Source organism: Balearica regulorum, chromosome 1 (genome assembly GCF_011004875.1).
Source record: "Balearica regulorum gibbericeps isolate bBalReg1 chromosome 1, bBalReg1.pri, whole genome shotgun sequence".
Lineage (NCBI taxonomy): Eukaryota > Metazoa > Chordata > Aves > Gruiformes > Gruidae > Balearica > Balearica regulorum.
In genome coordinates this window covers 92616418-92641202 of record NC_046184.1, presented here as the reverse complement: position 1 = coordinate 92641202, position 24785 = coordinate 92616418, and the positions used below count along the sequence as shown (strand labels likewise).

The window sequence follows — 24785 nt, the reverse complement described above, 5'->3', positions numbered from 1 at the left end:
CTAGCAAGTAGCAAAAAAGGAGTAGCCGGCTGGTCATAAGTAGTGAACAGGACTCAGAAGAGTGTTGTAGCATGGGTGTTACGTGACCTTCTAGCCTCTTGCAGTATCTGCTATTTTTGGACGTTTGCTGAGAAGAATCCCTCCAAGATCACTCTTCTGGTTTACTGGGTGGTGATAGCTGGGTTTTCCAGCACAAACAGAACTGTGCTACAGTGAGAAGTTTCCAGCAGGGATACTTTTTCACAGGCATTTGGATGAGAAATTGTTTAAAAGCCTACTTTCTGCATTTGGCAGGTAGGGGCAGAGTACCACAAACCAACAACATGTGTCCAAATATTCTAGTCCCAGACATGTAAATCTAGCTGCTGGCAATGTGTTCCCATTGTACATTAAGCAGCACAGATCTGGAAGTATCTGGAAATAGTTTCCACATCCAGATCTCCCCAGCAAGAACCGTGTCTTAAGCAGGTTGCATTTTTATTGCCTTCACTGCCTTGCTCAGATGATATCCTGGTGCTTAAGGTGAGCTGCATGAGTAATGGGACTTCAGTATAATGGAGCCATTTGCTTCTGCCCAAGTGAACTGGTGCTTAATGGTCTGTAGAGTTATATGACCTCTGGTTGCAATCTCATCAGATATCACAAACTAAATGAAGTGGAGTCTTGCTGATAATGGGAGAAGAATGGAGAGTCTTAGGAGGGAGGGTCAGGATATAGGGTATTGCCCAAAGCATGGACGATTGGTCAGTAGGTGGCAATCTTATATCTGAAGCAGGAAGGGCCCCCACAGTGCTGAAAAAATCTGTGCTACCAGCCATATCATCAGTGAGATGTGTAATTGTGAGGTCTGGACACTTTGTGTACTGGTTCTAATCACGTGGATTTATTTTTTTATTCTCAGTGTGTTAACCTTGCACCCTTGCCAGATCCCAGATGTTATGACTTAGTTTCCCTTCCCTCAATTCTTCCATGCCCTCCAGTTGCATGTCTGCTAGGTTATATACAGCCTTCCTCTTTGCCAGACAGCAGTACAGGGCCAGATGTGGAGCCTTGCTATTTGCAGCTAGAGAGCTTCTACGGAATGGACGCACCATGCAAATGTAAGTCATGAATTATCATTAACCGAATCTGCTGTTCAGATGTGTGAGAGGATGGCATCTCGGTCCTTGCAGATATGAATGGCTCACAGATTTCGCTGGCCTGGTTTGGCCGTGCAAAGTCAGTCAACTGCAGCAGTTTGATCAACACCACCTTTAATTCAACACTGCAGCTTAGGCATCTTTGCTTATATAGTGCTGACTTGAGAAATGCTTTCATTTGTGGCTTTTTATTATATACAGAAAAAAGTGCCACAAACCATTTTGAGAGCATTTGACCTCATTTGCAGCCTGTCAAGTGGGAGAGAGGCCGTGAAGCATAAGGAGAGTGGTTGGGACCAGGCAGGGAATATGCAGCAATGGAAGCATTTATGATGCATGTTGTCCTAACAACAGAAGCCTTCTCTAACCCAAGATTTCCTGTGTTAACAACTTGAGGAATCCTTGGGTATGGCCTGTTCCCTGAAAGGCACTTCATGCACTTGTGGGGAGGGAGGAGGTGAGAAAAAAACTCGATGCTGCTGCTTTTAAAGCTAATTTAGCATTGATGAGAGTAATTTGTTCACAGCCCTGGAGCCTGAAGCTTTGTCTTACCCACACGGTATGGAAACCAGGCAGGGCTGGAGCAAAGGTGCCTGTCCTGCATTTGCTCTAGGTGGACTGGGACCTTGTGCCCATGAGAGTGCAGGTGAAGTCCTGCAGGAAAGGGGCAGGTGTTAGTGCTGGCCAATTCTTTCTTGTGGACCCTTCTGGGGTGCCTGTCGCCTATAATGGCCAAACTTCATACAGGCCTCAGAGTACCAGCCCCCAGTACCCTGCTGAAACAGTGCTTACCCCGATTTCAGGGAAGCAAGGTGAGGGGCCTAAAAGCTAGGTGACTGGGGCATGGTTACGTGACAGGTTTGTGGCAAGGCAAGCAGTTAAGGCAGAGCCTCCCAAATCCTCGCTCTTTCTCTCGGATTAGAGGAGTTTCAGTTGCCCGTTGAGATCTCAGCCCCATAACCAAACAGTCCACTGGGCCCATTGCAAGTGAGATGTGAACCACTGAGGCCTAAAACTCATTTTTTTCAGCCCGCCAGCAGTCACTGACTGGAATTTGACAGCTAAGCACTGTTAGTCTGCGCTTGATTTAAGCTGGCAGCCTTCTTGCTGAAGTCAAGGTCAACGGGAGTAGCGTGGGGAGGTGAAGAGGCTATTACAGCACACAGGAGCCACCCAGGCGCTCACACAGGGTTTGATTTCTCATCCCTTCCATTGCCCAGTTTTCACAATGCAACATCCACAGATTTAGATTATAACCCCAAAAGTGTTGCAACAAGTTAGGGCTTGGAGCACGTTTTGTCTGTAATGTTTGCATGGTCTGTCTCGTGAGCAGCCAGGGCTGTTCCAGGTGCGCCAGCAATGCAGGCTGCAACGGCTGGATGAAGATCCCAGGTAGCGAGCAGGGCTTTAGCTCCCATCCCGCTGTAACCCAAATCGCGTCAAGCATAAGCTTGCTGAAACTGAGACCTCCCTACCGCGGTGTGCACTCCTCACCTGGCCACCCAGGGCCTTTGCCCAGAGAGCTGGGATGCTGTGGCAGTACAGATCAGTGGTGCGTGGGAAGGAAGGGGCAAGCATCGGAGCTGCACTGGCTCAGGCAGCTGGTCACACCCTGCCCACTGAAGCAGTGATCCATGTTCAGAACCTCACACAATTTTGGACCCTGCTGGCTTCACAGGAGGAATGCTGTGGGGTTTCCAGGAGGTGCTTGCACAACAGCCGATACCAGGTGAGCTGCAGGCTGAGGCAGACGCATTGTCAAAGCAGTGTTGCCACATATGTTGCAAGGATGAGCAAAGGATATTGGCATTTTGTGTCATTCATACCCAGAGGATGATTTTCTCTTTCTGAATACAGTCAAAATGGAGGGGAGAGATAAGCGCAGTTGTGACTTTAATACGCCAGTTATGAGTGGGAATGTGTGCCTGGCATGAAGTCAGTTCATTCAGTAATGCTTATGTTGCTTTTATCTTTGTAGAAAATTCCTAAGTGGATCACCACCTAGAAAAGCCTAGGGGCCTTTGCTTTAAGAGAAAGGTGTTGTGAAATTACTGTGTTGTGGAAATTTTCCCATCCGCTCTACAAGAGCTCTGACCCAAGCAACAGTCTCTCACAAAAGACAACCTCTAATCACATGTAAACACAAGTGGAGGATAATATATTTTATTTCACAAGGATGAGGAGGAAAAGCAGTGACAAACACAACAACTGATAGGAAAAGTCCACTCCTTATTATAAACCCAATGTCTTCCAGTCGAGGAGCTGGTATGTGGCTCACAGTGGAGTGGAGGAGTGCTGGGATGTATGAGAGGGCTTGAAGCCACACACCTAGCCTGGCCCAGTCGTGCATGTTTCTTGTCACCATTGGAGAAACACTGGCTGTTTCTCTCTGAAAGCCATTTGCTTTCCACCCACCTACTGTGTCAGTCCTCAGAAAAGCTTGCTTTGGAAAAAGTGCCTGGTCATCAGCCTGGTCAGTCCAGGCTTCGTGTCTCCTCTCTCTCTCTCGACCTTGTTCCCAGCCAGAAGTACGTTTGTTGCAGCCCCAGATAGAGTCCACAGCAGAAATCTCTGCTTTGCCTTCCCTGGAACTGGGAAAAAAGTCGAACAGTAGAACAGGGAAGTGAGAGGAGATGATGAGGCATGGAGGTAGCAAAAGAAATGGAGAGGAAAAATGAGATCAATGCATGATCCCAGCCTACAGGATGGGTTTGTGAACAAAAGGAAGGGACAGGGCTTTTGTCCGTGCTAGAGAAGCTCTAAGGGATCTAGTTGGAAGACATGGGAAATTTTACTGGAAAGGTCTCCAAGGCTGAAAGATGTCAAAAGGCTGTTATAAGCAGGGAGACAAAACAGTATGCATCTTGGAAAATGGGAGGCATAGGGATAGCTACGGCCCTATGGAGAGCTTCACATTTGTTTCTTTAGAGGGCCCTTGCTTAATTATGCTGTGTACCACCACTTTCAGCATGGCCCTGCTTATGCTAGAACTTTAACCTGCAATGTTAGCAAGTGGCTGTGATGGCTGGCCCCAAACCACGTGGGTCGAGGTGCCACGTGGCTTTCCTTCTTGGCTAGCACCCAAGAAGGAGCTGTAGCAGCTCCACAGGTCCCATCCCCACCCTGTCTGCCTGGAGGCCTCCCCGTGTCCCGGCCAGCTCGCTGTGGGGGCTGGGAGGACAGCGGTGCTGGTGTAACTGGTTTGGTCAGCATACCGGACCACAGCGGGTGCCAGACAGCATTGCTCCAGCCCCAGGGCTGCTCCTCCGGCGCCTCCTCGGGGCACGGCAGCAGTGAGGTACCAGCACCCCACACCTCCCTGACCTCTTTGCAGAGCAAGGCTGGGCCATGTAGGCGAGGGAGTAGGTTTCCACTGATGAAGGGCCCCATGCTGGCACATGGGCAGTGGAAAACCAGCGGGGCATTGGAGCAAGCAGGAAGGAGTATGTACTGGCACTGGGTCCAGCTGCAGGTTGGCTTGGGTGACCACCTGAACAGCAGCAGCACAGCTATCGCACGTTAGGTGCCTCTGCAAGGCCAAGTGGAAGAGCAGAGGTGCTTTACGCCAGCCTCCAGCCAGTGTGCATGGGGTCAGTGCACAGCACCGCCCCGGGCATGACCAGGTGCTACAGGCTGATTTGCAGGGGAGTAGTGTCCTTGCAGAAAAATGAGTCTTCATGGTCACTCTCTGGCTGTCCCAAGTTGCCCTTAAGGGTAGCGGAAAATGCCAAGGGGGAAGTCCTGTTCTACAGCATTTTCTCCTTGAACTGCAGAAGGAAAGTTGGTGTTGCTGTAAATGCAGCAACACACTTTGCCACTGAGGCATTTCTGTGGGGCTGACAGGGATTTTGCCTAAATGTCACACAGGTGGCCAGAGATACGTGGTCCTAACCTTAACAGCTTTTTCTGCTCCTCCTGCTCTGAGGACTGGCACGAAATGATGAAGAGGGCATCAGGCAAGGACAGCTAGCCCCGGTCTTCTACCAGTCAAGGTCTCAGCAGGAGATTCCTGCTCTGGAGGTCATAAGTCAAGGAAACCTCCTTGCAACAAGCAGAAATACCCAATCCTAAGCCTTGAGCTGAGAGTTGGTCTTCACCATTATCAGGCTGGAAGGATGAAGCCAGACTGGATTATTTCCTTTTCTTTTTTGAATTCCTTTTGTGTTGAGGCTTTGATGCTGTGGACAAGAGTAAGAAATTTCCCCTTGGGCCCCTCTTTTTTGGGCTTTTTTGCATGCTGCTTGTATTCTTGGAGCAGGCAAACTTCCCACCCCTCTTACTGCAGACTGTATTTTTTTAACCCATTTTCTGCAATGCATTCCAGTGAGAGATGTGTCCTGTGTCATTGCGTCAGATCATCCTGCCCTCCACAAGCCAGGACTTGTGGAAAGGAAATCTCTTTGGGCCAGGAATGTGTTAACTGTTTGGCGCTGGCTTTCCCATCAGGGGCTGTGTGCTGTGCCGGGGATTTTCCACTGGCTCTGCCTCTTCCAGCTTCTCAGCTGGGTGCATTTTCCCACAACGATGTGGTCTCAGAAGTGCCATCTTTGCTGTTTAGTCACTCAGGTAAAGAAAATGGTTAGAGCATGGTTCTTATACTGTCTCCTTCCTACCAGGCACTTGGATTTATCTTGCATTATAACTGAGACTAAATCTTTTTGAAAAACTATGTGTCAGCACTGAATTATTTATAGTCATGTCAAACATTCCTGAGTATATGGGTAAAACCCAGGATAAAGTATCCTGGTATGCCACTGATGACAAAGACGTGTTTTGCCAGTCAGAGAGCTGACAAAGATGTGATGTAGACAAAGATGTTTTTTGCCAGTCGGGGGGCGAAGAAGTTATTGTAACAAGGTCAAACAATATGTCATATTTTATGATTACCTTAATAATCACATATATAATAATTTTATTTTTCAGAGCAGACTGCAGTAGGAGATAAAAGCCTAGAATTATGTTTGTGAATTTGACTGGGGGACGTTTCAGTCTGTTCCCAGGACATGTTTGTTCTCTTCACCAAAACAAAGTATTACTTAAATAGAAGGCTAGAGACACTACACTGCAGCTGAAATATGACCCATTAGAAATGAGAAACCACAATTAAAAACTCAAGAAATTTTAAATAATTTCTCCCAAATAAAACTGGGGAAGGGGAGATAATTGTGTTAGTGCATCAGTTATGAATGCAGATCTTGCTTTGTAGCTGCTCATTTTCTTCATATGCTATTTGCCTTATTTTAAAGAATAACACAGGCTTTATACATGTGCATATAAAGTATACTATAATACATTGTTATGCTGCTTCTCTTTTATTAGTTTTCTATTTTAAAATCTTCCAGCACTTGGAGTACTCATCCTTGTATTCAAAAACTGCTTGGCTTTAGTAGCTGCTCTCTCTTGTTCTCAAAATAATTAAGACCTCCACATCTCTAAATTTTTAATCTTATTTTTGTCTGTGTTCTGATGGGTATTGACCAGCCCACTCTCACTGCCTTCCACTAGAGAAAACTGTGATATATCATGTCTTCAGTTAGAGCAGGTCTCAACATTGGCATTTGGGAATTCTTACTCCCTGCTTTGCTGTTGAGTTCTCGGTGCATAGCCCACATGAAAGGGCTGAAGAGTTGTCAAAAGAGTGGTTAAATCTCACCCAGACCTGAGAGGGTTCAAGTGGAGTCTCCAAGGGCAAGGAATGATAGCCTTTCACCCGTTCTGGTCTTCTCCGTCGTATCATGGCAATATAAGCATGCTTGGTCACTCCTCTTTGAAAAACAGTCGGTCTGCTGAAAAACTAGATCCTTTGATTTGCTCTACATTTAGGCAAAACCAATCTTGATTCCTGGACTATAGAAATGCACTCTTTCCCTTCCACCCTTCAGCTAAGGAAGAGGGGAAAACAAACATGTGATCAAATCCATCTATAATAGTGTAATATTTTACATGCCTGTTTAATAGACAACTACAGCAGTGAGGGAAAGCTCTTTGATGTGGATCTTCATCTGGATTCTAACAACACTGTATCTCCTTGGGAAGAAATTTATGCATCGCTGACAAGTCACTGCTGGGGAGTCCAGGCACTTTGTGTTAGTTTGTATTCTGAAGGCTGCTCAGCTTCTCTATTGCCCTACAGAGTTTGGAGACTGCATTATGCTTTCATGATGTTTTTAGTTGATGGGTATAAGTTTATGTTCTGGTGATGCTTAGACAGAGGTAGAAACTTCCCAACCATAAAGGATCCATTGGCATCCTCAAGGTCCTGAGGGCTGAGGACAGACCACTGAATAGAAAAGTTAAATAAAAAGTAGGAAAATCAGAGTTACTGCTGTTAGCTCTTCAGCAGAGCTGTGTGACTTCTCACACTGGAGTGAATACTTTTCCCTGAGTTTGCTTTTCCCTTGCTAAAGGCTAATGGTGATATTGATAATGTGCATATGGATTATTCTGCATTGCAAATATTTGCTGTCTGGCTGGGGTATGCTAGTTGGGAGTATACACATCAAACTCATATCAGTGCTGGCCCTAACATAACTTCAATTATGCTTGAAAAAAAAAAAAAAAAAAAATTACACAGCTTAGTCTATTTAGGTAGCTGAGAAAATAACTCCTTCAGTCGTATGAATGGCATCTCCATTACTGAAATATTTTTGTCATGGCTCTAGCAATATACATATAGATATATAGATATATATGCTGGAAAACTCCTTTTAGTGTAGACACACCCTAGAGGAGCTGGGTGCCCACCTCTCTGAGAAGGTCACCTAGGTACCTAACTCTCTAAGACACATTTGGAATCACTATCCAGAGCCAATTTTTTCTCTTTCAAAATGATGGTTTAACACATTTCTCCGTGTTCCCCCCCCTCCCCACTCCCCTGAGGTCTCTATGAGCAATATGGCATCATCTTCCCTCAATCCCAAATCCAGCCTACCTGTTGGTCCCCCTGCCTTCAGCGCTGCCCCTCAGATATACCCCAGGCAGCAAAGCTGAGGTAGGAAGCCTGGGCTGGGCTGGAGAGAAAGTGGAAGGGTAGGACTAGGTATGTCAACAAGAGGCAGCAAAGCCGATGTTTTTAGCTGGCAAATAGAGGGACGTTTCCCTTTAGTGAACAGACCTGCCCCTGTGATGCAAATGAAGTGGAAGATTTGCAGTGTTATACCAGTGGGTGTAGATTTCACTTGTTTTAAGATACACAAATCCTAAGCCCATTTTTCTCTTTCTTTTCTGCCTCTGGAGCTAATGCGTTTAACTCTCAAAGAGGAGACAGCTGGTTGTTAGCTTCAGCTTCTCTTGATGTTCATTTTCTTTTTAAGCGAGCTTGCATATTATTCTAGCTTAATTAGATCTTTCTGCGGATAAAATCCTTGGAAGGGGTCCACCCCACTCCACCCCATTCTGCTAAGTTTCTTGCTGGATTTCTTTCACATGTCCCTTCCCCAGTGAATATATCTGAATGTTATGTGGCGTTAATTAAGGATCTCAATTGCATATTCGTCTTTGCAAAGCTTGCCAGTGTGTACCGGCTTCCGTGATTGATTGACGGCACATGAAGAACAATGGAGAAGCCTTAACAAAGCTTGGCAAAGCAATAAAATCAGTGGAGAGCATGCAGAGGGGAAGAGCTTCACACAAGGACTTCGGAAAAATCTGTGCTTGGTGACTTTTATTTCCTTAATCAACGAGAGGAAACAGTTCAGCCCACTGCAGCTGGTGATAAAGCAGCTCCCCCAAAGCCCACCACTCGATGAAATAACCACATGGCTTGAGGTAGAACAAGCTGTTCTGGAACATGCAGTTGTATGGTTATTCAGGGAACTCTTAAGAAACTGTGATTCTTCCCAGCAATGGCGTGGAGCTGGGAGATTTTGGCGTTGGGCCCTGCAGCTGTGCCAGGACAAGGTGCTTGTGATGCTGTTGCAAAGAGGTTTCTGGAAGGGAGGTAGGGAGTCCCCTTCTAGTTGAGGTCTTGACTAGTTGACCCAAGAATCCACAGGTCAGCCGTCTGTTCTGCTGGCCTCCTAAGACAAAGCTTGAACAGGCCAGAAGAAACAAAATTTGGATTTACCTCAACTCATGCAGGAGGTCTTCCATATGCACAGCGAGCTTCAGTTGTGGCCACCTGTGTTGCAAATCAGGGAAAAAGCTTATCCTGGTTCTGTCCACCAGGCACCATCCACAGGGCTTGCCGGCATCACGTGTTGTGGTGGTCTCTGGTATTGCCGCATCTGAGCACCTCACAGCTTCCCTTGCATCTTTGCATTCTCCTCATGTTCCCGAGGGGTTAAACACTGCTGTAAGCCCTGCTTTACAGAACAGAAGCGGAGGCACAGAGATGACACCTTTTCAGTTTCCTAAGCAATTATGAGAAATCCTGGGGCAGAAGCAGGAATTATACCTGGGTTTCCCTTTGGTGTTCCTCGGGGGAATTACCTCAGGGGCTTCCTGCCCACGGGGACAGGACTACAGCCGGTAGCAGATAGTAAGAGGGCGCAGTGGTTCAGGCAAAACCACTGAGGAATCACAGTGGTCTGGGATCTTACATTTCGAAGCAGTAGCATAATGCAGCAGCATTAGAAACTCCTTTCCCTCCATCTATCATGCCTGGAATGGCATTTACGAAGGCAGATCTCTATGCCAAGGGGTCACGTTACAGCACAATTCCCTGCTAACCATGTTACTGCATGCTTTTGCCTCACCTGTGTACGCAAGTCCAATCCATGTTACAGCTCAGGGGACAAATTCCTTGCTAAAACAGAGTTTGACCTTATGTATAGCAGCAGTAATAACCACTATTGCAGCAGGATTCCCAGCCATATTCAGTTTTCTGTGCAGAGAGGACTGCTTATACCAATGAGGAAGGCTGCCAAAGTGAGGTGTGCACTGTAAACTTTAGTGGGGGATGGTGTGCCAATCTATAAAAGTTTGCAATATCCTTTTAGCCAATTGCATAATTTTTATTTCTTGCCTATTTTACCACCTCCTCCCTGTCCTGCACTTGTCTCCTGAGTTGAGAAGCATGACAGATCAGGTATTTGGGTGGTGGCAAAGCACTTCGGAGACCTGGAATCAATATCTTTGCCTGCCACAATCCTTTGCGTCTGAGCTGGGCAAACCCCTTAGGGCATGTCTGCACCAGGTGAACTAAGTGCCTGAGTTCTAACTTCTTGGATAAATTAACCCAGGGAGAACATGGCATGACTATCTCCCTATCAATTTAGAGCTTGTCTCTTGAAGAGTTTGCCCGGGGTGCAGGGATGGCTCAGCTGCTTATGAAGCAGTTGGTGAACCACTGCGGTTAACAACCCTCATCATTAAGGTAAATTAGCACCAACATAGAAAGTTTTAAATGAAAAATGGTCATATTGGATCACTCTAAATGTCTGTCTAGTCTAGTACCTTCTCTTCTTTGGTGGTTGGTAGCAGATGTTTAGAGAAAACTGTATGAGAAAGGCAAGCATGTAGTGGTAATTCTCTGGTGTACTTGCCAGGCTGTGGGTTCTTGAAAGCTTCCTAAAATCTTGCTGTTTAATAGCACTTAATAGATCTGTCCGCGACTTTGTCAAATCATTTTTTGAAATCTATTTTTGGCATCCATAGCACTGTTGGCAGCAAGCTCCAGAATTTAACTAGGCATTTGATGAAGTGTTTCCTTTTGTTAGCTTTGAATCTGCCACCTTGTAACTTCATTTTATGCCGTTTCTTCTGCATAATCCTGCCATGTGACCAAACTGCTTGGAAGCGTTTCTTCAGTCACTGAGAAACATTTCAGGCTAGTGCCTGATCTATAGTTGCATGCCTGCGCAACTGTTGTGGTTATGTGTATGTGTCAAGGGGAGGTGGTTTTTCACTTAACCAAGTCTGTACCAATATAACTCCCAATTTTAAATTCCATTACAACAGCCAGAATAGGTCTGCCATTGATTTAACTCTTCTCTTTTCTTGGAAGTGAAAGCTTTCCCAATGTAAAGCACCGACATATGAGTGCAACCACGCTCACTCAGCAAGCGAGTGTAGTCAAAAGAGCACATCTTTCAGCCACAGCTTTGTTATAAATGCTTGTCCAGCACGAGTGAGTTTTACCAGGGAGGTGTTTCTGCTCTGCAGAAGGTGTGTTGTCAAGGCTGTGCTCCGTACCAGCCTGTAACCCACAGGCAGAAAACAGGGCTTTGCTGCAAGAGTGACCCCAGCAAGGCAGCTCACCCCTTTGCTGTCCTGACCGGTACATACGCCAACAGAAGTCTTCAGTGATCCAGCCTTTGGAGCTAAACCAGCCTGATGGGATGCAAACCTGCCCCTTAAGTCATTTGAAAGAAAAAGCACAAATGTCCTCATGAGGTCGCTTCCTATACCAAGGAGTCTCCCTGCCCAATAACTGTACTAATGACACGATGTTCGCTGAAGGCCTGTGCCTATGATTTGCATAAAAAGTTATATCCCCAAGCCCATATCTGATAGTCTGATAAAAGACTTGCTTTTTCAGGAACTCTTGAGTTGCTATTAAAAGCAGTGAGAGAGATTGTGAGTTCTGCTCATTTGACATTCAAGCCATTTACTCAGGAGTCTAAATATGGAGTTGGACTTTTATGATATAATGGCCTTTGTCTCAGGCTGTTGTAAAGCAAATATGATAAGCTAACAGCTGGCATAAAATTTTCAGGTACTTTCTAAATATTACAGCAGCAGAGAGCGAAGTAGAATTACCAAAGGGTCAAAGGCATAGATTAGAAACATCATTAAGAAATGGTAAGAATTACTGATAAATTTCAGTGTCTTTGTTTTATTACTTCCCTGTCTCAGTCAGGTCTGCAAACACACTGATTCACATTTAATTGAACAACAGCTTCATTGTGAAACCTGCCATTCTTAGCTCCTGTATAGAAATTATCTTCAAAACACCACCCCCGCTTTCTAACATTGCACAGACAAAGAATTACAGCTCATCTGCCATAGGATATGCACTACAAGTGGCATCATCTTCCTTAAGCCTCATTCTCTCCTTCATACATGGTGCGCCAAACAGCAGTCTGGGGACCTGCATGCTGCATCTGCCTCTGTGCAGGGCTGCCTTGCTGACAGCCTGCAACGAGCCCTCTCCTTCTCCCTCCGCTCCCCCACTCTTCATGCACCTCGTGTGTGCGCCTCAGTCATGACCAATGTCTTCTGCACCAGTGTCCCGTAGCTGCAGACCGGGGCGAGGCAGGTGATGCTGTGTGGAGGTGCATAAGGGTGACCTTCACTTCAAGTTCCCGAAGCCCTGCCCACGCTCTGGGTTGTGCACAAGCAAACACGCCTCCCACTTCCCTGAAAACAGCACAAAATGAAGTATGTTCTGCTTCCTTTGGCCATGGGCTATTGTATGCAGCAACATTTGCAACATGTGATCAATCGTATGTATTTGATTGCTCTCATATAAATAAAAAGGATTAGCTGGCTCAGAGCATTTGGCCTACATTTCACCATTTTGCTCATGAAGCTGAGCTGGATAAGAGTGTGAAAAAAACAGAGCTTGTGAAAGCCCTGGTGTTGACACAGTTATATCAGTAAAGAAAAAAAAATATTGTCTGGATAATTAATTTCCTTTTGAGCGATGCGTTCCTTTGGTGCTCTTAGCTGTGGCTTCCACTGCTGTACTGGCAAGTCCCATCTGGAGTAGATCACGCAATGCACAGATGATAGGGTACGCAGTCCAGCCTGGCTGTGACTCAGGCTGTACGGTGCTGGAAGCTACTCAATCTAGGTAGTAGTCTGATGACCTTGGTGCAACTCCTAGGAGTAGTATGCATCTATTGCAAAGTCTAGGCTCGAGGAGAATGCGTGAGAGGCTGCTGACCTGCCTCTGATTTAGGATATTGCAGCCATGTGCTCAAGAGTGCATTCACCTTAGCTTATTTCAATTCCAACATAGAGGGCACGATGCAGTGGAAGATGCTGTGGTTTGGAGGACAGTGGATGGTCCTTTAGGCAAGATAACAGATGCAAGCATGTATGTAGGATGCCCCATGCTACGTAAAAAGTCCCTATATCTGCCTTAGACCATGTGAGATTTCACAAGTCTGGTGTCACCATAAAGTTAACTCACTGGAGTGATCTAAATCAACTTAACCAAGTCTAAAAGTGACAGTTCGGTACAGATAAGCCCTTCATTTTTTAAGTTGGTTATTTACATTAGATCAGCCTGTGTGAATCAGAGCATCTGACCTGAACAGCCCATTCTACTGCCTCGGTAAGGATTTGTCTGACTCTGCCAATTTTTGCCATTTTTAAACTCCTCATGGAGTCAAGACTAGTAGAAGGAGGCTGGAAACTTCTCTGGACTGGTGGTACCCGCTCTCCATTTTAACCTTTAGTCATTTTACTTTCAGCCAAAATTGCTGAAAGCCCTTTCCTCCCAATCTGTGCACTAAAGATTATGAAAAGCTAATGAGAAAAGCTAAAACTCATTTGCTCAGAAGGAGTAATTCCAACTCTCTCCTGTGGCAAATGAGAAAATGAGGGAAACGTAATGCATTTGTCATAGACTCAGTTGAATATGCTATGTTTTATTCAGCTTCATGTAAGGGTACTGCAATAAAGGTCTGGGCATAAGTCCCTGACAGGTTAATGATGACTCCAACATTTTTTCTACAGGGCTTGTCAGAGTGCTGTAGTTTTCCAGATACAGGACGGGCAGCCTGAGGAAAGGTCCAGGCCCACGGGATCCTGGCAATAGAGAAGGTGGGATGGGTGGATTCTATGAATGTTGCAGGAGAAGATCATGTCCACAGATGTCTAGCTAATGACTGCACCCAGCTCTGCTGTGGACCCCGTGAGCCTTGGCCAGATGGGTCTATGAATCAGGGTGCCAAATATACTATAACCATCAGTTGACTTCTGGGTGTTGCCTCCAGTTCTCTAGTAAACATCTGTCTAGTGTGACCAAGGTCAAGTCACTTTTCCCATCTCTCAGTTTCTGCCTCAGGAAAAGGTAAGAACTTGTCCTTAGTATTGTGTTAAGATCCAGCACTGGAAAACCTTTTATATATGTTCTGAACATTACTGATGATCCCAGAATGCTGAGACAGTGCAGCGCAGTAAGTCTAGTCTGATAAGATTAAAATATTTATGAGTGAATTACCTACCCTATAGAGGCTACTCTCCATTTTTCTGTCTTGCTCATTTTTAAGCTTTATTCCAATGTGTATTTGAATCTCTCAGCACTGCCCAACCTCATGCTGCCACTTGGGTAGGAGAAGAGAAAAGGCTAAATTCATGGCTCATGTAACTGCCTTGAAGCTGCCCACCAGGTTCTCCTTTTGGCTCCTGTAGAGTGCCTGAGGCTGGGAGCACCCTGTAAAGCTCGCAGGCTTTGGTGGTCCTGTTCCAGCTGCTTTGCTGACATGGTGAGGTAGACACTGTATGTCCTCAAGAACCAAGATACAGCAGTGACAATAAGAGAGAGGTATTTGACGTTAGGAGGAAATTTGCATTCATGCTGGTGTATTCATTTCAGACCCCTGGAAAGGAATGGGTTTTTCCCCTCTTTTTTTTTTTTTTTTTTAAGCTGCTGTAGACTAAAGCTGCATCCCCAAGAAAGCAATGGCTATGGATTTGCACAGAAAGGCATGTCTGTCAGGGGGAAAAAGATTATAAAAAATAAGCTTACTAAAAGGAAAATTGGTTTCTGTGAAAAACACATCCTGGAACAATTTGGCTGCAGCAAATACTTGACTTTATGCTTCAATCAAAGATAAGCTATCAAGTTGACTGAAGAAATAATGGAATGAAATTATACTGTCTGTGTTATGCTGGAAGGGCAGAATAAATCCCCAGACTTTGCAGTCCCAAAGGACTGTGGCATTTTCATGAATTTTCTACATAGTGTTGCTTGCAGCCAGACAGTGTGCCAGCTCACTCTTCCTGTCTTGCCTCTGCTGTTCAGGTCTGTTGCAAAGCCTGATGTGGTAGGGGTAGACAAAGAGTACAGCAGGGCTACATCTGCAGAAACCATTTCCAGCAGTGATAGAAAGGTAGTGGAGAGAAAAGCTGCTTCTCTGAATACCTGTGCACATCTAGGCTCCCCCATTTCTGCTCTTGGCACGTCTTTTGGATGATCCTATACAAGTCTCTTCTTCTCTCTCTTGAATGGCTTCTTTTCAAAGGAAAACTGAGGAAGAAGTCATCTAAGTGAACTAAAAGCATGAATTTCAAATAGGTGAATTAACTGCATTAAAGTGGACACCTTTAGTAAGAATTAGGGTGGGCTGAATTAAATGTTCTTCAGTTTGCTTTGGAGGTGAAGTGTACTGCAGAGAATAAACATACCTTTAAGTTAAAATGCCTCTGTGGAAGTTTAATGTGATTTAATTAAGTTTTTAAAAGTTTCATTAGCTTACAAAGTTCATTTAAATTAGGTTTCCAGAGCATCTACATGTAGGCAAAGGCATACTTTCTCCCACTGATGAAATGGGGACCTTTCTACGCTAGAAAAGCGATGCTGCCAGACTCAGTTCATTAATATGTAGAAAGCACTTTGCTCCGTGGGAGGCATGAGGCAAGACATGCGTAGTTCTCTCTCGTGAGCGCAGCAGACGTGGGCTTTGGGCAGCTGCATGTGGCTCTGTGCGAGGCTCCCAGCTGCACCCCGCTCCCAGACGCCTGCCAGCTAGCAAGGATGGTGTCGTCACATGCATGAAGCCATATTCAAGGTGGCAAAACACTGGTTCTGCTCTTTCTTCTGCCTCTAGCTTCCCATGTACCACACGTACCTACCTGCTAGAAATGGGGCCATAAAAACATGTATGCATTTACTCTTGAATGTGCTTTGAAGCCGAGAGGGTGGAGAGGGATTTGCAGGCCTGTTGTGAGCACCCAATGTGGGTGACTTTCCCATCCCATTTCATTATGGGAACTCAGCTGGAGCAGATTCCTGGAAACCTGATCTGTGAGATAAAGGTGGAAGAACTGAAACAGCAGTCCAGTGCTTCAGACTTTCAGTTCAGAGGCAGGTCAGAGCCTTCCTGACCTGGAACAAGGCTGTCAGTGTAAAGATAGCTGCTCTCAGTCATAGGCACCCAGTGGGCCTAGGTGGAGGCAAAAGTTACATTAAACAGCCACACTGCTTACAGAATCACATGAGACCTCCTGACATGCATTTTCTAAGAGACTGATGACATTTAAAGCTCTTCGAGTAAACTATTTGCTTTCCATTTATAACAGGATATTCATTCCACTGCTTGTCACGGGAATGAGGCACACTGATCACTATCCCAATGACCAAACGTTTGCCATCTCAAAAGTATTCTCCTGGAGAATAAAATATACATCTTCATCATTACATTCTGTCTCATCAGTAATGCTGGGACAGATTCTCTTACAAAGATATCAAGTTTAAGAGAGCAACCGTCTTACTAACCACACCGGCCTTTTTCCAGATGGCATTTTGAATACAATATAGACCAAGGGCTTTGCTAACCAACCCATTATTCAATTAAGTAGCACTTATAAATTAAGTATGTGCCTAGCAAAGTGTGTCTTTCAATGTGGCAAGCTTCTTCTGACAGTGCAGCAAGGAAGGACTGTGGGTCATTGAGTCATCACAGGTGACATGCAGGCCACCTCAGTTGGTCATCTCGACCGAAAAATGAGAGGCAACTTCCATGTGCTAGGAGGCTGCAGCTGAAGAAGGAGCTCAAAGTTTCAGAGCTCTTTATATACTCATATGTTATAGGTTAGTATGCTGTTTGGCGGTGTTGACATGTGGGTGACTGCTCAAATACCACCGTGGCCGTAAGATGAACACATAGCTAGGTACCTCACTCATCAGATACACTACCATGTGTCCACAGAAGTCTATGGTCTGCTTGTTACTGCATGTCCCCTGAGACTATCTTACATAGCAAGATCAGAGACAGCTTGAAACCATCTTGCTGAACCACAATGGAAAGTATCAGTGCAAGGCCCAGGGCAGGCTATAGCTGTTCACGTGTGTGGCTATGAGACCTGCCCTCACCTCTGCACAGTTGCTGGCCTCTAAAGCTCACTCAGGTGAACTTGCAAGAGGCTGCAGTCACACCACTGAGCTGGAGGGTGAGGTGCAAACTGCTTCTCCGAAGTGAGACGCAGATTAGGTTTGGGACTACGCCCAGTTTACTTAGCTGTCAGCGTACTCCCTGGCTTGGGAAATCCCAAGGCGGCAGGTTGCTGGCACTTGGGAGGTTACATTGGTCGCTCCGTACTTGCCCTGTTCTTAGGCTCTTTTTCTAAATATTTGCTACTGGCCACAGCTGGAGAAGACAAAATGGATTAAATGGGCCCTTGGTGCATTCCAGGGGTGGCCAGTCTTAACGTTCTTACAATCGACAAAACTAGCTTGTAATGAAACTGGTTAGCTAAGGCCATTTTGGTATTGACTGTTCATTTGTGAAGTGCTTTGAACATCAGGCGATAGTAGCTGATCTTTGATTACCAGTAGTGACTGCTTTTTCAGAAGGAAATATGAGTGGGGAGAAAATGGAATTTCTGTTCAGTTCCTGATCCTGGTTGCCTGGGGAATACTTTTAAAATGCAGTAGAACAGATTTGCATGTTGGTATTTTGGGGATGTTTCCCATGAGAAAAAAAAGGCAACTCAAAACTCCAGCTGACTTGGGGGGTCTTGTAATGATTATATCCTCCAAGGGTTCGTGTTATTCAGATGATAAATAGAGTTTAAATACCAGAAAAACAAAGGTATCGCCTTATGTAAATAACAGCAGCATCACCGCATGCGCTGTCTTCCACTACCTGTCCCATTATTAGAGCAGACGTGATGGAGTGGTTTGCTTATGGTGTTCACTTCCCTCTGCCTGTAACTTCTGGTCTCTTATTCAGCCAGAATTGATAGTTTCTGAGAAATGCCTGATGGATCTGTGGACACCAGTGACACAAGTGCCCAGCTCCTGTCATGCTTTTGCAGGACGGATCCGCTTTGACGCGGCTCTGGTACAAATGTCCCTGTCAAATGTATCCTGGCTATATGAGCAGAAAGGCTGAACTGTGGAAAGTCAAAGCAGATTTTCCAAGGTACACAAGCATCTAAAAATACAAACTGAGGCCCATCCAGTTTTTCAAATCATCCGCACAGGTCAGGTCCTTAACTCCTACTGATTATAATGAGAAAGACTTCAGTGCTTTTTAAACTCCTACGAGATGTGTGCCTGCCTCCTTTGGCCTGTATGCAAATGCCTCTCAGGTTGCGTGATGTGCTGTGGTCTGCACAGAGAAAAGGGAATTTCAGACTCCAGCATGATTACCACAGCACTGAATTTACGTCAGGGTAACAAAGACAGACAGTTCCCATCAGGGCCACATGATGTCTTTTGTCACGATAAGTGGACGTTGAGGACTGGAGAGAGGTTCTCCAGTCAAAATGTGTTTTTTAACGTGTATTGTGTAACTGTGTTGCAGGTGAGGGTGCAGTGTTGGTCATCACAGGATGTTGATCACCAGACAATCCAAACCAAAGCAAAGACCACCAAGAAGCCCACAGCGGAGCAGGCTTCCTGGATGGCAGTCACCTACCTTCACTTGGTAAGAACTTTTAATGTGGTCAATGCTGGAGTAATCTTTAAAATGATCAGAGATATCTGTGAGTTGTTTTAGGGAAAGGACCTCCCATGAGGAGAAGGAGAAAGGCCTCTAGCAGGCACAGTAAATCATGTAGCATCCCACTGTCGCCCTGACTGAACAATTAAAAGAAGATGTTTAGGAACAAGTTGAATCCTAACTTACCATTCCCATTGCCAGCTCCTGTGTGGTGCTGCTTAGATAAGTCTTGTTCCTGATGGCTAAAGATAGAAATGTTTTTCCACTCTGATTTTGTTTTTCTTTTTAAATTCTGTTAGAGCAGGCCTCAGAATAGTTTTGGAGTTTATTTAGTTCTCGTTCTTCAACTTGGTTTCGTGCTGGACTTCCCAGACTGGCTGGCCCTGGAGACAGCAGAGCTCTAACTGGGGCAGCCGAGCAGACTAGTGCCCAAATACAAGCTGCCATCACAACCCCCTTACGAACCATGGTTAGGAGCGAGTGGAGAGCTGAAGCCAAATCAGACCCCCAGACTTGCAGCTGCTGGCTGCATCGGGAGCTGACCTAGCTGCCTGAGCTCGGTGGCTGCGCACCAGGAAGCTGGCTGCCGCTCCACTAAGGGCTCTAGGTGCTCGTTGTCACAAAACATGTGCTGTTCTTGCCAGCTTCGTAGCTAGTTCCTGGGTAGCGCTGCTTCTCTGTGTGGCAGTCACTTCCAGATGTGCCAAGGAAAACAGGGTGCATTTTGTGCAAGAAAGTATTTTCGTATTATTTTCAGTGAGGAGATGAGAGTCATTTTTCCTGCATCAGCCAAAAAGAGAAATTCTGGTAATATGGTTTGGCTTCTGCTGTCTTCACAAGTTGCCTTTGTCTCCATCAGGCATCCTCCAGTGTTGGTAGCTGGCACGTTTCACTACTGGTGGCTGTGCTTAGCCAGAGGAACTCTGTATCATCCACCAGAAGTGTTTATCCCAGTTATAAAACACCAGGCACACAGCACATTGTCTCTATCGCATCCTCCTTTTCTGTCTCCACCTGCCAGCCAGTCCACCCCAGAAACCATCTCTTGTCCTGCACCTAGTCTCCAGTTCAACACCAAGTGAATCTTTTCTCAATCACTGAGCATATAGGCCTTCTCCTGTCAGGATTGGTCAAAAACTTGTATCAATTGGTCATTGTTGCAGGAAAAAAATGGCTCAGCTCACCAAACCAACTCACGACTGAAATGGTTTATTGATTTATTAAGGACATGTAATTAACTGACAATCAGTGAACTATACATTCAGCATCTATGTCAGCAATACAGCAGTTCAACCACCATGTTATACACCTAGAAAACACTAATAAATTCCTACGAGTTCCTAAACACACTTCTGTAACTAATCCCCAGAAGTTCTCACTCCATACACACAGGCACTCACCCCTCTCTCACTGGCAGGGCGGTCACTTCTGGGGTCACTAGCTGGGTCCCCCAGCTTACGCCCCGCTCCCACTGTGGTTGTGGCCGCTCCAGCTCTAGGGGTGCCCACGGTTCTCCCTACAATCAGGTAATGCACCTGCTGGTGGGAAGGCACCCCAGCAGGTCACCCACACACCCCCAAAGTGTGGGTCCCGACATGCTGCACCCCACAGGGTCAGGCCATGTGCTGGGTGCCAGCTGCTGACGGCATCTCATGGATGGGGAAGCTGCCATGTGGGGTCTCGGCAGAGGTTGTGATGTGCCAGACTGGGTTTTGACTGCTGCTCTGTTCCCCGTCAGAGGCCTCTCCCTGCACCATTACAAATGTTTATGCTGCTTTCGTACAGCTTTTCAGACCAACTTGTTGTTTCAAAATTGTCTTTGTCATTTCCTGGTTACCGTTCAATCCAGCTGATGGCTGCCATACTCTTTAGCATCATCAGTTGATGGTTATTTCCCTCTTCAGCAAGATCGGTTTCGGGCAAATGCCCTCTCAGGCACTTTCGGGTTTTCCATCTGCGCATGCTGTTTACACTCACTTATCTATCTTAACAGCTGTTGTTTTCCACATCATTTTGCCAAGATTAAGATGTGCAGGCACCCCCACAAGTTATATTACACAACCATCAAACTGATATTAAAGAAAAGAATACTGGCCCTGTGGTTGGATTTGGGGGGAGGTTATTTCTACTTACTCTCTCAGTGCCTACCAGTTCATGATTTTTTGAACTTAGTTACCCCAGCTTGCATAGCTATATGCAATTAATCTGTTCAAATGCAGCCATTGTGCTCAGAGGACCAACCACATATGTCTATAAGCTTAATCCCTAGTGAGCCCACATCTATGGGGAGGACAAGGAGGGGAAGGAGGAAAACTTGAAAGCTGTTTTTGTCATACTGTGTCATACAGACCCTGCTTGAGTCAGTGTGATGTGCAGCAGCCCCTGAGCAGACTGTGTTTTTCCTGAACCTCCCAGGCAGAAAACTGGAGGACAGTCCTAAGGCACTGTCCTGCAGGACCAGGAAGCTGGTGTGGGGACCACACGCTGGCACTTTGCCTCGCTGGGACACTAAGCACGGTTCTCGAGGGCCGCTCCTCTCCCCTTTGAGGCCCCTTGCAACTCCCAGAAGGGTGTAAAATGCCCGTGTGCCACCCGGCCTCTCGCTCGCAGTCTGCAGGGCCGTGGCAGCTCTCATTGCCCATTTTGTTCCTCACCCTCTCTCACCTGTTGTGTGTGATGCAGGCATGGTGCCAAGCTCTTGAGCAGCTGCCCTTTTCCAGCTCCCGGGCATGCCAGCCTGAGGAGGCCCAGCCCCATTTGTTTGGAGTGGCAGCCCACGAATAGTAACTACTTGAGGCCATTTTGCACACTTCTGTCATCTTATAATTAGCGCTCAGTCCCACAGTCTGTGAGAGTCCCTCCCCTGATGTGCCTCTGTCCTTCCTCAACTGCATATCGCAGCATCATCCACAGCCACCTTCAGAGATGTTTCTAGATCACGTTACCCAAAGTTTCTGCATGTGACCGCCAGCCGCAGAATAGTCACCAAGCTGGACAAATCCTCGCTTTGCTTGGCTCTGTGCTGGGCCCTTCCCTTTTGCTGCTACATCAAAAGTAATTGTCCACCCTCCTCCTGCCCTGAAGAGAGACACTTCTCCTTGCCTTAGGTGGTTTGTCCCAGTCCTACAAGGCAGGAGACCCAAAGAAAGCAGGGATCTCATTGGTGGCTATGCCCAAACCCACCAGAGAAAATCACAGTGCTCTTCACATGCTAACTCCTCATGCTGCCGAGATAAACCCTTAACAACTTCCATCTTACAGGTCGTTTCTTTCTAGGTGCCGGTGCACAGCTTTCCCCAGCCCCATCCTTCCTCCAGCAGCTGATCTGAACATGGATCACTTTGCACATTTTGTTCTTGGCAGTTTCAAACCTTGCCTCAAGCCCTTATCGCCTTAAAAAATCAGATCATAGAGTGGTAGCCTTAGAGACGGCCTGATTGATATCTGAGCAGCCAAACAAACAGTAAATTTGAATAAAATTTGGCACCCTGTTGCCTATTAGTTCTGCCGATTCTGAGAGGACAATTCACCGTCATCAAGTAAAGTGCGTGTCCTGAGCGTGCATGGGGACTGAGGCTTCAGGTGTGTAAAAGATTTTGCAGGAATGGTGTGCAACCCTCATGAAGGGCCTTTTGCCTATTCCAGATCCTGCATGCCCCAGCCTGTGCACTCATGGGGATTTGGTATCGCTGGCCACTGCCAACCCAACAGGACTTCTCTGTGTATTTATACAGAAATCCAGACACTTGCAGGAAGAGGAGAGAGTTTCCCAGTGATCCTTAAACAAACACTGATGAAGCCAGGAGCTCCTGCAGCTCAGCTTCCACCAGCACCACTAGAGCTTGTAGCAACAGTGAGAATCTGCTCAGAGGAAGATCATGTTTCTGGGTGGCCATTTACTGTGCAATCATGATACAATTATTCAGATCTTCTCTAGCCGCAAACTCATTCTCTGCAGTCTTAGGAAATAATGCTGTGGGAGAGTGTATTCCCATTCAAATCTTCCCTGATGTGAATATCCCATGCCTGTTTTATTTTGGATGACCCCATTGCTTGGGCAGAAGGCAAGGAGGGGAGAGCCACACCGACTGCTGCTGTTATATGTGCCCTGAACGAACTTGTGTGGTGTTTTCCTCTGCAGACTAGACGAGCTGAGTCCTGGCCTGTGAATAATGCCAGACACATCATCCAAGGGACGAGTACACTTCATGCTTGGGTGACACCACCATGCACCCACACATAATTCCCAAACTGCTGCCCTTGGTAGGGTAGCGCACTCAGGCCATAAATGGCACCCAGGGCATTAGAAGGACAGTTGGTTCAGTTGCCCACTGGCCAGTGCAGACCTGGCAGCCCAGCAGCTGACAGAAACTGCCTAGTTGACTACAGCAGCAACTGCGCTGAGGTCTGGGAGTTACAAATGGGTGTTTTTTCCTCCAGCAGTGCTCATCTACTTATTGGCTTGATTGTAATCACAGCCGCCTTAACTTGTAACTGATACTGTCCTCCCTGCAGCATAGATGATGTTCACTTGGGTATCAGATACTGCTGTCTGTGTTTGCTTTTGTTATCACCCACCATCAGCAGGTCTCTTTAAAAGACCAGCTTTGGCCAGACACCAAGGAGAAAGATGCCATTTATCCTCTTCCTTTTAGCTGATCCGCCCTTTTCAATCACAGAAATGCCACCGAGAGCTGATTTTCCTAACCTAGGATGAAAATCCATGTGGCACACCTGGTTCCCTTTGATCACGCATAACGTGTCATGGAGCGTTCAGCAATCTAGACACTCCCAATTAAATACACAGCGCCTTCTAGGCACACGACCTCTCCATATCTCCTGCATGATACCTGTCCTTTTTCTAACCCACAAGCCTGCACGGCTTTGAGAAGTCTGGTCATCTGCTTACAGCTAAGGAGGCTGTGCTCGGCTGCTGCCACGAGCGGTGGCACGACCTTGAGGGTATATCTGGCCTGTGTGGACATCAGCTAAGGCTAATGGCCTAAAAAAGCAGGTGTCTCGGTTGCTTCAGGGGCTGGTTATGGGCTGTAGCCATGGATCACTTGGAGAAGGGTGCCACATTATGACTTGTCCCCTGATTGCTAGCTTAACGGCTTAGAGTGGGTAGGAGATGGTGGTGGACGGACTTCTGGAGGTCTGAGAAGACCACGCTGAGGCTGGTTGGTTGGTCAGTCCTCAATTTCAGGCCAGGGCATTCTTGCAGGTAACTTCCAGAAGAACATGTACCTGCTAGGAGATACCAGGAAAGGCCCAGCTTATATGCACTCATCTCAATTCCCAGACCAAAAAGGAAAAGGAGGAGAGAACATACCAGTAGCTTAAGGGCAATACAATACATGGAATACAATATTGCAACCAAAGAGGAAATTCAGAGTTAACATAAGTATGCTTTGGAAACATGGAGGTAAGGACACGTGTAACTTTAACTGTCCTGTAACGGTACCATGGGATCAAGGCACATTAGTTACCTATGATCACAGAGCAGATTAAAATGATAGTTTAAATGGTGCATTAAAATGCCCTTTTCCTTTTTTTCCTGTTTTCCTGCAAGGTACAAGCGTAGGATTGATGAGACCAGAAGCAGCAGGATGAGTTCCCAGGTGGAGATGCCATGACCCCTCGTGTGCTGGCCTCCCTCGGCTCCTCCCTGGCAGGACACAGGGTAACCCCACACACCAGTCCCCGCCGTGTCCCGGGGAGAGCGGTGCTGGACCCCGTGAAGCCCTGCATGGCGGCGGTACAGGCGGCGGTGTCACAGCCCGCCGGATGCGCGGGCTGGGGGCCGGGGTTGTTGGGGAGGCCGTGGAGCCGCAGGCCTGCTGCCCCGGTGGCTCTGGCGGCCTCACCCGGGGATCCCAGGGAGGGGCGCGACGGCGCTGAGAGCGCCGGGGCCCGGCAGGCGGGAAGGAGTGGGGTTGCCCCTCCCCCCCGTAGGGACGACGCCTGCTCCGCAGCGGGGTCCGGCAGCTCCGCACCGAGGTTTCGGCGCAGAGAAGCCCCAAACTCCAGCGGCCGGGCCGGGCCGGGCCGGGCAGCGCCGGTTGTTGCCCACCGCTGGGGCTGC

General features: G+C 46.8%; 1 protein-coding gene across 1 annotated transcript in view; it reads left to right on the top strand.

Moving 5' to 3' along the window:
• Positions 1-24785, top strand: part of ATP1B1 (ATPase Na+/K+ transporting subunit beta 1) — a 154450-nt gene that overhangs the window by 113161 nt on the left and 16504 nt on the right. The window contains exon 4 of the mRNA XM_075766285.1: positions 18563-18685. The gene's annotated coding sequence lies outside the window, so the exon portion shown is untranslated. The remainder of the gene's footprint in view (positions 1-18562; positions 18686-24785) is intronic.